This window comes from Bos indicus x Bos taurus, chromosome 4 (genome assembly GCF_003369695.1).
Source record: "Bos indicus x Bos taurus breed Angus x Brahman F1 hybrid chromosome 4, Bos_hybrid_MaternalHap_v2.0, whole genome shotgun sequence".
In the NCBI taxonomy this organism is placed as follows: domain Eukaryota; kingdom Metazoa; phylum Chordata; class Mammalia; order Artiodactyla; family Bovidae; genus Bos; species Bos indicus x Bos taurus.
Genome location: NC_040079.1, coordinates 85,026,552 through 85,042,041, shown reverse-complemented (window position 1 = coordinate 85,042,041; position 15,490 = coordinate 85,026,552). Strand labels below are relative to the sequence as shown.

Below are 15,490 nucleotides of genomic sequence, written 5' to 3'. Positions count from 1 at the left end.
ATTTGGGGATTATGCAACTCATGAAGGTGTTGCATAATTCCTAGCAACTAAAATGGAAAAGACAGGAAGGAGCAATGAGGGAGGAAGTTGAGTTTAGTTTTAAATGTGTGCATTGTGTGAAATGCCTAGCAGAAATGCAGAATAGACAGTTTGATACCTGAGTCTGGATTTCAGGAAAGAGGCCTAGAACAGAGATGTAAATTTACAGAGAACGAGCTTCTAATTGGTATTTAAGCTACTTCAACATTGTCCTCGTATGTACAAATTAATAGAAGTGGCAGATAATCAGAGGTTGTGTATGTTAGTCATTCAGTTGTGAGGCTCCTCTGTGGGATTTTCCAGGCAAGAATACTGGAGTGGGTTGCCCTTTCCTTCACCAGGGGATTGTCCCAGCCCAGGGATCAAACCTGGGTTTCCTTTACCATCTGACCCACCAGGAAGGCTTAAATTTTACAAACTCAGAATGTTACGGTCAGCTTCAAGGAGATCTGACGAGCTCACTCTTTATAGAGTTAGGTCCACAATTTGCCGTTGTTATAAAATGTTATTAGTATAGAATACCATGTTCTTTCTTTATTTATTTTTTGGCATGACTCCTTTAGTCATGGTATCAAAATCTGAATAAGGTGGGCTTACAATCATTAGAAGTAATAGAATATTTTGGCATTTTTTGGTGGCTGTTGAAAAGACTTAAGTATCAAAAGGCTTTAATAAAGTAAGGACATGACCTTATCCCTTAACACAATATATTCAGCTTTAGCTGTAATTTTTGTAAAGCTACTAATATACGCTCATTGCAGAGAAGGCAATGGCAAGCCACTCCAGTACTCTTGCCTGGAGAATCCCATGGAAGGAGGAGCCTGATAGGCTGCAGAATGGGGTCACGAAGAGTCCGACACAACTGAGCAACTTCACTTTCACTTTTCACTTTCATGATTGGAGAAGGAAATGGCAACCCACTCCAGTGTTCTTGCCTGGAGAATCCCAGGGACAGGGGAGCCTGGTGGGCTGCCGTCTATGGAGTCGCACAGAGTCGGACACGACTGAAGTGACTTAGCAGCAGCAGAAGCATAGCTCACTGATTGTGTATTTTCTACTTGGTTAATATTGAATTTTTAATATTGATTATACTTAAAGCTCAACATTTAGAAAACGAAGATCATGGCATCTGGTCCCATCACTTATGGGAAATAGATGGGGAAACAGTGGAAACAATGTCAGACTTTATTTTTGGGGGATCCAAAATCACTGCAGATGGTGACTGCAGCCATGAAATTAAAAAAACGCTTACTCCTTGGAAGAAAAATTATGACCAACCTAGATAGCATATTGAAAAGCAGAGACATTATTTTGCCAACAAAGGTCCATCTAGTCAAGGCTATGGTTTTTCCTGTGGTCATGTATGGATGTGAGAGTCAGACTGTGAAGAAGGCTGACCACTGAAGAATTGATGCTTTTGAAGTGTGGTGTTGGAGAAGACTCTTGAGAGTCCCTGGGACTGCAAGGAGATCCAACCAGTCCATTCTAAAGGAGATCAGTCCTGGGTGTTCTTTGGAAGGAATGATGCTAAAGCTGAAATTCCAGTACTGTGGCCACCTCACACGAAGAGTTGACTCATTGGAAAAGACTCTGATGCTGGGAGGGATTGGGGGCAAGAGGAAAAGGGGATGACAGAGGGATGAGATGGCTAGATGGCATCACCGATTCGATGGACGTGAGTCTGAGTGAACTCCGGGAGATGGTGATGGACAAGGAGGCCTGGTGTGCTGCGATTCATGGGGTCGCAAAGAGTCGGACACGACTGAGCAACTGAACTGAACTGTTATGGTATGCAACATTGTCTAAAGACAAAAGACCAAGATATTTTGAGACAGGCAAATGGTTATAAGAGAGTGTTTTTCAGAGTAAATACTGAACAATTACTGATTGATTGCTAATGAAACATAAAATAATAATCAATCAGGACATGATTTAGGTGTCATGAGAAATTGGGAATGACTGAAGAACTTAGCAGCAGTAAAGTATATTTAATAAAGATATAGAAAGCAAACTGATAAGAATTGTAACTAGATGCATTGACTATACTGGTTGAATACTATACAAAAACATATGCAAGCTAATATGGGAGATTTCTAACACATTAGGCAAAACCGTGAACATCTAAGGTTTTGAATTCACCAACGAGGAGTCTAACACACATATAATGTAGAAGTAAACCATAAAGTGTAGAGTGAGTTTTAGTATAGGAATTGTTTATTCAGGTATGATACTTCATATGCCATTTATTTCAGTGCATTTAAAAAGTAAATTATTATATACCTCTATGTAGCTTAAAAATAAATATCTCTTAATAAATATTCCAGTTGAATATTAAATATAATGTATTATCTCCAGTAATATTAGAAACAATTTTATATATTTATATCATTAAAAAGTTATATTGCACTTGAAACGTGAAGTGCTCATGCTGTCAAAATCATGCAAATTTCAAATACTTTATAAATTGAAAGATCTGTAAACTGAAATGGTGAATTTCCATTTGTTGCCACTAGATGGTGATATAATGCTTTATAAAGGGTTGAGCACGGCCTAAGTCAAGGATCTCCAGGATAAAAAAAATAATAGGGAAACAAAATCCTGAGCAAGTAAATGTCTATTAATTTTGAACTCAGATTTTTGGAGGTAATTTTTGCTGTATTGGCTATTAGCATCTGGCAAGAATAACTTCTTAGGTTTTAAATAAATTCAAATACTGAACAGAATTCATGAACTTTAAACCCATTTTTTCTATTCCTACCAGCAACAACTTACCAGAACCTTTTATCAAAGTTATATTATAAACACAAGATGAACCCTCTGACAATGAAGCATTTACAATGTTACTGTGATATTACATTTACAAAAGAAACAATAATTAGGGTAAACTATACAATCACAATGTAGAAAGATACAGAAAAATCTTTATGCTGTGATAAAACATAAAATGTTTTGATGCAGTACATCATAAAATAAGAATTATCATTGACTCAGTCTCAAGTATCACACAAACATATCAAGAATATAATAGTCATCTCATTTTTAAAAAGTGAGTCAACTGAAGATTTCCATAAACTTTTTGAACTGTAGGTATCTTAGTGAAAATCTCTTACAACTTACTTATTATGCAAATCCATGAAGATTAAATGACTCATCCAATATTGTTGGAATTAGATGCCTAGTCAAGTGTTCTTTCAGATACACCATTTCTGACACATTTCCAATTCACTTATCCTCATGTCGTGAGTTATGTTTGATATCCAGCCATTTTATTTGTCCAGGGAAATAAACAGCATGGCCAACATCTGGATGTGTATTTCAATTTATACTAGAACATTTTAAGTATGCATCCAACACAGATGTTGTAATTGTCTCCAAATCTGCATAGGTTTGAGACATGCCACTCGTGCTTTTAAAATTGCATGACAGTATAGGGTACTTGGGCTTCCCTGGGGGCTCAGACATTAAAGAATTTGCCTGTAATGCAGGAGACCTGGGTTTGATCGCTGGGTAGGGAACATCCCCTGGAGAAGGGAATGGCAACCCACTTTAGTATTCTTGCCTGGAGAGTTCCGTAGACAGAGAAACCTGGTGGGCTACAGTTCATGGGGTCACAAAGAGTCAGACATGATTAAGCGACCAACTCTTTCAGTTCATGGGGTACTTATCACTCACAGGGGCCTCATTATTTTTAAATAGAGGCATAGATGTTTAAAATGGGTAGAATAAAAGTGTGGTCAGAAAAAGAAAACTAAATTTGAAGAATTAAATTGATATTTCCAAAACATAATTATGAATGTGTACTTGGTGCATCAGATAATTTCAATATAAAATCAGGAAAAATTTTTTCCAAAAGGGCATGTTATATTTAATAGTCACTGTTAATGCTAATTCCCACTGATAGCATCACATAGACTTTTCTGTAATTGCTGCTTCTATATGTGGAATCATTTTCCAAAGTGCAACCTGAAACACTAGAGCTAAAAAATCTGTAATAATAAGAGTTTTGTTGCCAAGGGTATAAGAATTCTGCATACAATACCCCAACATGTCACAAACAACAATTTTTGGACTCGCAATGTATATAAGCACATTAAAAGATACCTTTAAAAAACCTGTTGAATTTTTTCAACACAGTATACAATTTTTTCAACCCTCAAACTTGTTTTCATAAAATACATTTCTGGAAACAATGCTCTCATTTTTCATCTCAATACTCAGCTCCTTAAAAATTTAACTTTTAAGTATGTTGTAAAGTCTGACTTTATACAACTCCATGGACTGTAGTCCGCCAGGCTCCTCTGTCCGTAGGATTTTCCAGGCAAGAATACTGGAGTGGGTTGCCATACCCTTCTCCAGGGGATCTTCCTGACCCAGGTATTGAACCTGGGTCTCCTGCATTGCAGGCAGATTCTTTACCATCTGAGCCACCAGAGAAGCCCCGGTTAGTTGCTCAGTCATGTTTGACTCTATATTGTAGTTTTATTTTATTTTACTCTCTACCAGCATGTCCTTGGTATCTCATTTTCTTCTCATTTCTTCATGATCTCAAGATATAAATTTCAAATGCCCACATGAAAATAAAATCTGAGTCATGGCTACTGTCCATATTTAATATGATTTTAATGTTCTATAATTAAAGACAGCAGAGATATCCTAAGATGAGTTTATAAATAGGTGGAATTGCCTAAGGTCAGGAAATATCTAGCCCTCAAAACTTCAGTCCTTGAACAAGTGCATCATAAAATAACTTCTTATTTAGCAATAAAATTTCTAATACACTAACCTTGAGTCTGCCAACAAATCTCCCTCAACACAAAGATAAAATATCCAAGCACTCACTTCATATCCTTGAGACAAAAAAATCAGGAGGATTAGGAGGAATTATAATCTGAAATCAATTCTCATAGAAAATTTATTATATATATTATATCATTTATATAGTTGCAATAAAGTTCACATACTCAAGGCAACTGTTAAAACATACAGAACTATGAAGATAAATTTAAAAAATGTTCATTACCTTAACATAATAGAGCAGTTGCTAATTTAATTATGCACTGTATTTTTTGAATGAAAAATTACTGGAGAAAAAAGATTGTATTTGTTTATTTAGTGGAGTAGGGGTTTAAAAGAAGTTTATAACCCAGACCTTCATTTGCTAGATTAAGATCATCTTGGACCTAACAGAAGCAGAAGATATTAAGAAGAGGTGGCAAGAATATACAGAAGAACTGTACAAAAAAGATCTTCACAACCAAGATAATTACGATGGTGTGATCACTCACCTAGAGCCAGACATCTTGGAATGTGAAGTCAAGTGAGCCTTAGAAAGCATCACTACGAACAAAGCTAGTGGAGGTGATGGAATTCCAGTGGAGCTATTTCAAATCCTGAAAGATGATGCTATGAAAGTTCTGCACACAATATGCCAGCAAATTTGGAAAACTCAGCAGTGGCCACAGGACTGGAAAAGGTCAGTTTTCATTCCAATCCCAAAGAAAGGCAATGCCAAAGAATGCTCAAACTACCACACAATTGCAATCATCTCACACACTAGTAAAGTAATGCTCAAAATTCTCCAAGCCAGGCTTCAGCAATACGTGAACCATGAACTTCCAGATGTTCAAGCCGGTTTTAGAAAAAGCAGAGGAACCAGAGATCAAATTGCCAACATCCGCTGGATCATGGAAAAAGCAAGAGAGTTCCAGAAAAACATCTATTTCTGCTTTATTGACTATGCCAAAGCCTTTGACTGTGTGGATCACAATAAACTGTGAAAAGTTCTGAAAGAGAAGGGAATACCAGACCACCAGACCTGCCTCTTGAGAAACCTATATGCAGGTCAGGAAGCAACAGTTAGAACTGGACATGGAACAACAGACTGGTTCCAAATCAGAAAAGGAGTACATCAAGGCTACAAATTGTCACCCTGCTTATTTAACTTATATGCAGAGTACATCATGAGAAACGCTGGGCTGGAAGAAGCACAAGCTGGAATCAAGATTGCCGGGAGAAATATCAGTAACCTCAGATGTGCAGAGGACACCACCCTTATGGCAGAAAGTGAAGAAGAACTAAAGACCCTCTTGATGAAAGTGAAAGAGGAGAGTGAAAAATTTGGCTTAAAGCTCAACATTCAGAAAACGAAGATCATGGCATCTGGTCCCATCACTTCATGGCAAATAGATGGGGAAACAGTGGAAACACTGTCAGACTTTACTTTTTGGGGCTCCAAAATCACTGCAGATGGTGGCTGCAGCTATGAAATTAAAAGACACTTACTCCTTAGAAGGAAAGTTATGACCAACCTAGATAACATATTCAAAAGCAGAAACATTACTTTGCCAACAAAGTTCTGTCTTGTCAAGGCTATGGTTTTTCCAGTGGTCATGTATGGATGTGAGAGTTGGACTGTGAAGAAAGCTGCTGCTGCTGCCGCCAAGTCGCTTCACTCGTGTCTGACTCTGTTCGACCCCAGAGACTGCAGCCCATCAGGCTCCCACATCCCTGGGATTCTCCAGGCAAGAACACTGGAGTGGGTTTCCATTTCCTTCTCCAATGCATGAAAGTGAAAAGTGAAAGTGAAGTCGCTCAGTCGTGTCCGACTCTTAGCGACCCCATGGACTGCAGCCTACCAGGCTCCTCTGTCCATGGGATTTTCCAGGCAAGAGTGCTAGAGTGGGGTGCCATTGAAGAAAGCTGAGCACCGAAGAATTGATGCTTTTGAACTGTGGTGTTGGAGAAGACTCTTGAGAGTCCCTTGGACTGCAAGGAGATCCAACCAGTCCATTCTGAAGGAGATCAGCCCTGGGATTTCCATGGAAGGAATGATGCTGAAGCTGAAACTCCAGTACTTTGGCCACCTCATGCAAAGAGTTGACTCATTGGGAAAGACTCTGATGCTGGGAGGGATTGCGGGCAGGAGGAGAAGGGGACAACAGAGGATGAGATGGCTGGATGGCATCACTGACTCAATGGATGTGAGTTTGAGTAAACTTCAGGAGATGGTGATGGCCAGGGAGGCCTGGTGTGCTGTGATTCATGGGGTCACAAATAGTCAGACATGACTGAGCGACTGAACTGAACTGGGAGTTGGTGATGGACAGGGAGGCCTGGTGTGCTGTGGTTCATGTGGTTGCAAAGAGTTGGACACAACTGAGCGACTGAACTGATCTGATGGGCAATACATTCAATAATGTTCTTGGGAGTAAGTAGGAGGACCCTCCTTGACCAATAGAAACTTTCATTCTAAGTATTCTCAAAACATTTCCAAAAGTCTTTCAAATCACTAAAGATCAAATTTCTCCACCATCTCTTGCAAAGTTTAATGTGAATGTTGTTTTAAGATTCTTTCAACAGTCACAGGAATTTTTTATTCCAAACTCAATGTTTCTTTGGTATTTTAATTCCCTTGAAAACGTTTAATGCATCTCATTTCTTTGTTGTCAGTTAGCTTTAGGTCCCAGTAGCCACACCCAAAGTTCTTTTTCAGACAGATTTCAACTCTGATTTATTGGGCTGCCCTTTCTTGTCCCACTGGCTTTCCTTCAGCTAAATCTATGTCCCAAGGGCCCACCTGGAACAAATGGATTGTGTGGGTGGTTAACCTCCTTATCTGATGTTTACTTCAGCCTCAAGTCAAGCACTTCAACTGAGGAATCTCCCTGGATTGCTCTTGTTTTTATGTTCATCTATTATTTTGGGGTGGAGAAAAGCAGTTGGCTTTTAAAACTCTGAAAAGTTTACAATGTATGACTTAATCTCTTTTATTTCTACTCATAAACTGGCCAAATATTTCCTGGTATCATCTTTCTTATAGTGCAGTGTCAAAAGAAGCCTCCAGGAGCCAATGAGTAGACACACAGGCTAAATAAGTCTATATTATGCCTTGCAAATTATCGTAGGTGATGATTTTACTTGCGGTTTTGTGGCTGCATAACTTGAATCACCTCATTTCCGGTCACTGATATGTTTCTTCATCACAGACCTCCCACTATGCATCTGCCGTTTTTATTCAGCCACCAAGTTGTGTCTAACTCTTTATGGCCCCGTGGACTGTAGCCTGCCAGGCTCCTCTGTCCTCCACTATCTCCTAGAGTTTGCTCAAAGTCATGTCCATTGAGTTGGTGATGTTAGCCAACTATCCCATCCTCTGCTGCTCACTTCACCTTTTGCCTTTAATCTTTTTCATCATTAAGGTCTTGTACAATAAATTGGCTCTTCGCAGCAGGTGGCCAAAGTTGAAACATCAACATCAGTCTTGTCGATGAATATTCAGGGTTGATTTCCTTTAGGATTGACTGGTTTGGGCTCCTTGCTATTCAAGGGACTCTTAAGAGTCTTCACCAGGACCAGTTTGAAAGTATCAAGTCTTCAGCTCTCAGTCATCTTTATGGTCCAACATTCACATCCATACATGTTACTGGAAAGGTCATAGTTTTGATTATACATATCTTTGTCAGCAAAGTGACATCTCTGCTTTTTAATACACTGCCTAAGTTTGTTGTAACTTTGCTTCTAAGAAGCAAGCATCTTTTAATTTTATGGTTGCAGTCACCGTCTGCAGTGATTTTAGAAACAAAAAAATAAAATATGTCACTGTTTCCATTTTTTCCCCTTCTATTTGCCATGAAGTGATGAAATCAGATACCATGATCTTAGCTTTTTGAATGTTAAGTTTCAAGCCAGCTTTTTCACTCTCTTCTTTCACCCTCATCAAGAGACTTGTTAGTCCTCTTCACTTTCTGCCATTAGAGTGGTATCATCTGCATATTTGAGGTTGTTGATATTTCTTCCTGCAATCTTGTTTCCAGCTTGTGCTTCATTCAGCCTGGCATTTCATATTATTTACCTTAACATAGAAATTAAAGAAGCAGGGTGACAATATATACCCTTGTCATATCTCTTTCCCAATTTTCTCAGGAGACAGGTAAGGTGGTCTGGCATTCCCATCTCTTTAAGAATTTTCCAGTTTGATGTGATCCACATCACCTTGTTGTGATCCACAAGGTAGATGTTTTTCTGGAATCCCCTTGCTTTCTCTATGATCCAAAGAATATTAGCAATTTGATTTTTGGTTCCTCTGCCTTTTCTAAACCCAGCTTGACTATCTGGAAGCTCTTGGTTCACATACTGCTGAAGCCTAGTCTGAAGGATTTTGAGGCATAACTTTGCTAGCATGTGAAATGAGTGTAATTGTATAATAGTTTGAACATTCTCTGGCATTGCCTTTAATTGGAATTGGAATGAAAACGGACTTTTTCCAGTCCTCTGGCCACTGCTGAGTTTTCCAAATTTCCTGACATATCGAGTGCAGCCCCTTAACAACATTGTCTTTTAGGATTTGAAATAGCTCAGCTGGAATTCCATCACTTCCACTAGCTTTGTTCATAGCAATGCTTCCTAAGGCCCACTTGACTTCACATTCCATAATGTCCAGCTCTAGGTGAGTGAACACATCGTTATGGATTTTGGAGTCGTTAAGACCTCTTTTGTGTAGTTCTTCTGTGTGTTCTTGCCACCTCTTCCTAATCTCTTCTGCTTCTGTTAGGTTACTGGCCAAAAATCCCCACAAAAAAACAAAAAACACTTCATTTTCTCAGCCTTATCATGGCAAAGGAGCTTGCATAATTCAATGCACTTGTAGCACCCACATATAATTTCCCTTTTCTAATTATTCAATAATCTTCAAATCTTGTAGTTATTTCTTAGTCAGATAAAATTCTAATGCATGTAGGGGCAGAAGAAGCTGTTTTCCACGGAGGTGTCCTAGTAAGAGAAAGAGTGCGCACGTGTGTGAGGCTTGTCTTGCTTAAGCCAAGAGAACACTTTGTCCATGTCCATTCCATGCCACAGCCTGGCAGTATATCTGGGTAGCCACAATGGAGAAAGGAAGTGACCATGGGCTATGTCTGAGAGGAGCCACAGATGTCTACAAAAGCATATCACTGGACCCCTGTAAGCATGGTAAGTTTCACTTGCTTTAGCACTCCCTTCTTTTTGGGCAAAAATCCCTGTGTGGGGAGAAAGAAAAACACACAGAGAAGGAACAGAGCTAGCTCAAGCCTGACCCTGAGGGCTTCCCTTCCAGCACTGGGAGGAAGACCCCACTGGGAGAAGACCCCTCTCAGGGCAGTAATAGCCATTGAGCAGTGAAGAAGTCCTGCCTCATACCCTGTGTAGGCTCTAGCTCCCCCCTCACCATCACACCCCCTACAGGTGAAAGTAGCCAGGGCATCTTGAGGGAAGGCTTGACAGGCATCCACATGAAATCCAGTCCTCCCCACAAAGGCACTGGGCACTCACAGTGCACACAGGGTTGCTCCCACATGAGCTCACAGTTTCAAGGCCATGATACAGAGCTGTTTCATCTAAATTCATAGAGACAGAGAGAGTTAAGCAAAATGAAAAGTCAGAGGAGCTACTCTTAATTGAAGGAGAAAGTTTCAACCTCTAAAAAATTAAATAATGAAACATAAATATATAAGGTACCAATGAATTCAAAACAGTGGTAATAAAGATAGTAATTGAATTAGAAAAGAGAATTGATCTAAACACAGACCATTTTAACAAGGACCTAGAAAATGTGAAGAAAACAAAAATATGTAATAAAATATCTGAGATATAAAGCCCTCTAGAAACAATGAACATCAGACTAAATGATGCAAAACAAAACATGAATGATCTAGAAGATAGAATGATGGAAACCATTCAATCAGAGCAGCAGACAGGATGACAATAAAATAAAATAAATTAAAAAAAACATGAGATGCAATGCATATCTGGGATAACAATAGCATGCCAACATTTGCATTATAGGGTTTCAGCAGGCAAAGAGAGAAAGAGAAGGATATTGAAACTGTATTTGAAGAAATTATGCCTGAAATCTTTCCATATCTAAAGAAAGAAACATATATCTAACTAGAGGAAGCATACAAGCTCCCAGAAACGAACCCAAACAATCCCACGTCAAGACTATCATAAAGAAGATGGCAAAAGTTAAAGAGAGAATTATAAAAGCGGCAAGAGAAAAGTAGTTAAATACAGTGGAATCTCCATAAGGCTATCTGCACAAACTCTGCAAGCCACAAGGGAGCAGTGGCATAGTATATCAAAGGGCTGAGAGGGGAAAAACAAAAAAAAAAAAACCTTCACTCAAGATAACTCTATTTAGCAATAATTACCATTTAGAATGATAAATAAAGAGAAATAAAGAACTTCTCAGAAAAACCAGAAACTTAAAAATTTCAGCAATACTAAACCTACCCTAAAAGAAATGTTGAAGAGTCTTCTTTAAATGGATAAGAAGTAAGAATCCATAGGAAAGGGAAAATACCAAAAGGAGAGGCAAATATATAATAAGGATTGAAGATTACTTAACTAAGCTAGTATATAGCCAGAATATATCTCAATATAATAAAGGTCATTTATGACAAACATACAGCCAAACTAATACTCAATGGTGAAAAGATGAAAGCATCTCCTCTAAGACCAGGAACAGGACAAGAATGGCCACTCTTGCTACTTCTGTTTAACATCTATTGGAAGTCCTATACATGTATCAACCAGACAAAACGGAAGGAAGAAAGGAAGGGAGGGAGGGAAAGAGAGAGGAAAATGGGGGGAAGGGAGGTGGGGAGGCAGGAAGAAAAGGTATTAACCTTAGAAGGCAAGAGGTAAAACTATCACTATTTACAGATGGAATGATAATTTACACAGAGAACCATGAAGTCTCCACTCAAACTATTAGAACCAATAAATAAATTCAGCAAGGTTGCAGGATACAAGATTAAAAGATTAATACCCAGAAATCTATTTTGTTTCTAGACATTAATAATGAAACATCAAAAAAAAAAAAGAAACTTAAAAAAAAAACATTTAGAAATCACATAAAAAAATAATAAAAATATCTAGGAATAAACTTAACCCAGAAGGTGAAACACTCATATTCTGAAAACTCTAAAACATTGATGAAAGAAACAGAAGATGATACAAAGAAATGGAAAGATAGCCTATGCTCTTGGATTGGAATTAATATTGCTAAAACATCTGTACTATCCAGAGCAATCTACAAATTTAACATCATTCCTTTTAATATGCCCATTAAGTTTTTCATAGAATAGGACAAATAATTCTAAAATTTGTGTGAAACCACAAAAATTTCAAATTGCCAAAGCAATTTTGAGTAAACAGAACAACGCTGGAGATAAAATCCTGCAAGACTTCAGATTATACTACAAGTCTACACTAATCAAGACAGTATGATATTGGCACTAAACAGACACACAGATCAATGGAATAGAAAAGAGAGCTCAGAAGTAAATCCATGCACATACAGTCAATTAACCTAAGGAGGCAAGAATATACAATGAATAAATAGTTTTGTCAACAAGTGGTATGGGGAAAATTGGACAAAACAGAGAAAATGATGAGTTTAGAACATAACCTCACACCATGTACAAAAATAAATTTAAAATGGTTTGAAGACATAAATGCAAGAATGAAAACCACAAAACTCCTAAAAGAGAACATAGGTAGAAAACTGATAAAAATCATTACAAATTTTTTCTTGGTTCAGTCTCCTAAGGCAAAACACATAAATGCAAAAATAAACAAATAGGACCTAATTAAACTTAAAAGCTTTTGCATAGGAAAGGAAACCATTGACACAATGAATAGACAGCATAAAGAATGGGAGAAAATATTTGCAATGATGCCACTGACAAACATTTCAATTATCATAAAAGAAACCACCCAATAAAAAATGGGCAGAAGACCTGAATAGACATTTTTCTAAAAAAGACATGCAGTATACTAACAGGCACATGAAAAAAGAAACACACATCAAAACCACCAGGAGATGTCACCTCAAACATGTCAAAATAACCATCATCAAATAGTTTACAAATAACAAATGTTAGAGAGGATGTGGAGAAAAAGAAATTTTCCTATACTGTTGGTGAAAAGGGAAATTGTGCAGCCTCTGTGAAAAACAGTATAAATGTGCCTCAAAAAACTGAAAATAGAACTACCATATGATTCAGCAATTCTACTCCTTGGTAAATATCCAGAAAAATAAAAAGGCTAATTTGAAAAGCAACATGCATCACAATGTTCATAGGAGAACTATTAATAATAGACACAGTACCTGACAGGCAACCCAAGTACACATTAGCAAATTATTGGCTTAAGAAGATGTTATACACATAGCCATCTATCTACCTATACAATACTATCATTTGTAGCAACTAGGATGAGCCTAAAGAATATTATGCTTAAGTACGTAAGTCAGAAGGAGAGAAACAAACATTGTACTGGTTATGAATTAGAGTACAATAAAAAAATACAAATGAGTGTATTTGTAAACAGAAACAAACTTATACAGAAATAAACTTATGTTTACTGAAATGGAGAGGGAAGGGGTTAGGGATAAACTAGGGCTACGGGATTAGCAAACCACTGTGTATAAACTAGGTAAGCAAGAAAGATATACTGGTGCTCACTTCGGCAGCTCATATACTAAAATTGGAATGATACAGAGAAGATTAGCATGGCCCCTGCGCAAGGATGACACGCAAATTCATGAAGCGCTCCATATTTTTACAGAAATATAGATCAATGGAACAAAATAGAAAGCCCAGAGATAAACCCACACACCTATGGTCACCTTATCTTATATATATAATGGATTAAAGACAAACTCTTTAACAAGTGGTGCTGGGAAAACTGGTCAACCACTTGTAAAAGAATGAAACTAGAACACTTTCTAACACCATACACAAAAATAAACTCAAAATGGATTAAAGATCTAAATGTAAGACCAGAAACTATAAAACTCCTAGAGGAGAACATAGGCAAAACATTCTCTGACATACATCACAGTGGGATCCTCTATGACCCACCTCCCAGAATATTGGAAATAAAAGCAAAAATAAACAAATGGGACCTAATTAAACTTAAAAGCTTCTGCACAACAAAGGAAACTATAAGCAAGGTGAAAAGACAGCCTTCAGAATGGGAGAAAATAATAGCAAATGAAGCAACTGACAAACAACTAATCTCAAAAATATACAAGCAACTCCTACAGCTCAACTCCAGAAAAATAAATGACCCAATCAAAAAATGGGCCAAAGAACTAAATAGACATTTCTCCAAAGAAGACATACAGATGGCTAACAAACACATGAAAAGATGCTCAACATCACTCATTATCAGAGAAATGCAAATCAAAACCACTATGAGGTACCATTTCATGCCAGTCAGAATGGCTGCGTTCCAAAAGTCTACAAGCAGTAAATGCTGGAGAGGGTGTGGAAAAAAGGGAACCCTCTTACACTGTTGGTGGGAATTCAAACTAGTACAGCCACCATGAAGAACAGTGTGGAGATTCCTTAAAAAACTGGAAATAGAACTGCCTTATGACCCAGCAATCCCACTGCTGGGCATACACACTGAGGAAACCGGAATTGAAAGAGACACGTGTACCCCAATTTTCATCGCAGCACTGTTTGTAATAGCCATGACATGGTGGCAACCTAGATGTCCATCAGCAGATGAATGGATGGGAAAGCTGTGGTACACATACACAATGGAGTATTATTCAGGCATTAGAAGGAATGCATTTGAATCAGTTCTAATGAGGTGGATGAAACTGCAGCCTATTATACAGAGTGAAGTAAGATAGGAAGAAAAACACCAGTACAGTATACTAACGCATATATATGGAATTTAGAAAGATGGTAACAATAACCCTGTATATGAGACAGCAAAAGAGACCCTGATGTATAGAATAGTCTTTTGGACTCTGTGGGAGAGGGAGAGGGTGGGATGATTTTGGAGAATGGCATTGAAACATGTATAATATCATATATGAAATGAGTCGCCAGTCCAGGTTCGATGCACGATACTGGAATCTTGGGGCTGGTGCACTGGGACAACCCAGAGGGATGGTATGGGGAGGGATGAGGGAGGAGGGTTCAGGATGGGGAATACGTGTATACCTGTGGTGGATTCATGTTGATATATGGCAAAATCAATACAATATTGTAAAGTTAAATAATAAAATAAAATTTAAAAAAAAAGAAAGATAAACTGGATCGCACCGAGAAATAGCCACTATCTTGTAATAATCTATAATGTATATAATTGACAACAATACTGAATCACTATGCTAATCTTGTAAGTTGAGTAAACTTCAATTTTAAAAGGTTCAGTTGTGCAAGGTGTGTATGTTCTAGAGATCTGTCATACAACAGAGTAACTGTAGTTAACCATATTGCATTGTGCAACTAAAATTTTGTTGAGGGTAGATCTGTTTTGAGTTCTTATAACAAAAGCAAAGGGGTACAAAGAAAATTAGAGGTGATATGTAGCTCTATTACCTTGACCGTATTATGATTTCCCTTGTATATGAATATGTCCAAACTAACCAAGTTGTACACATTAAATATAT

The 15,490-nt window shown here is 37.8% G+C and overlaps 1 non-coding gene across 1 annotated transcript; it reads left to right on the top strand.

The window, feature by feature from the left end:
* Positions 1-13,533: 13,533 nt before the first annotated feature.
* Positions 13,534-13,640, top strand: LOC113891962. The gene has a single exon (XR_003510936.1). It is a non-coding gene; the product is annotated as a U6 spliceosomal RNA (small nuclear RNA).
* The last annotated feature ends 1,850 nt before the right edge of the window (positions 13,641-15,490 follow it).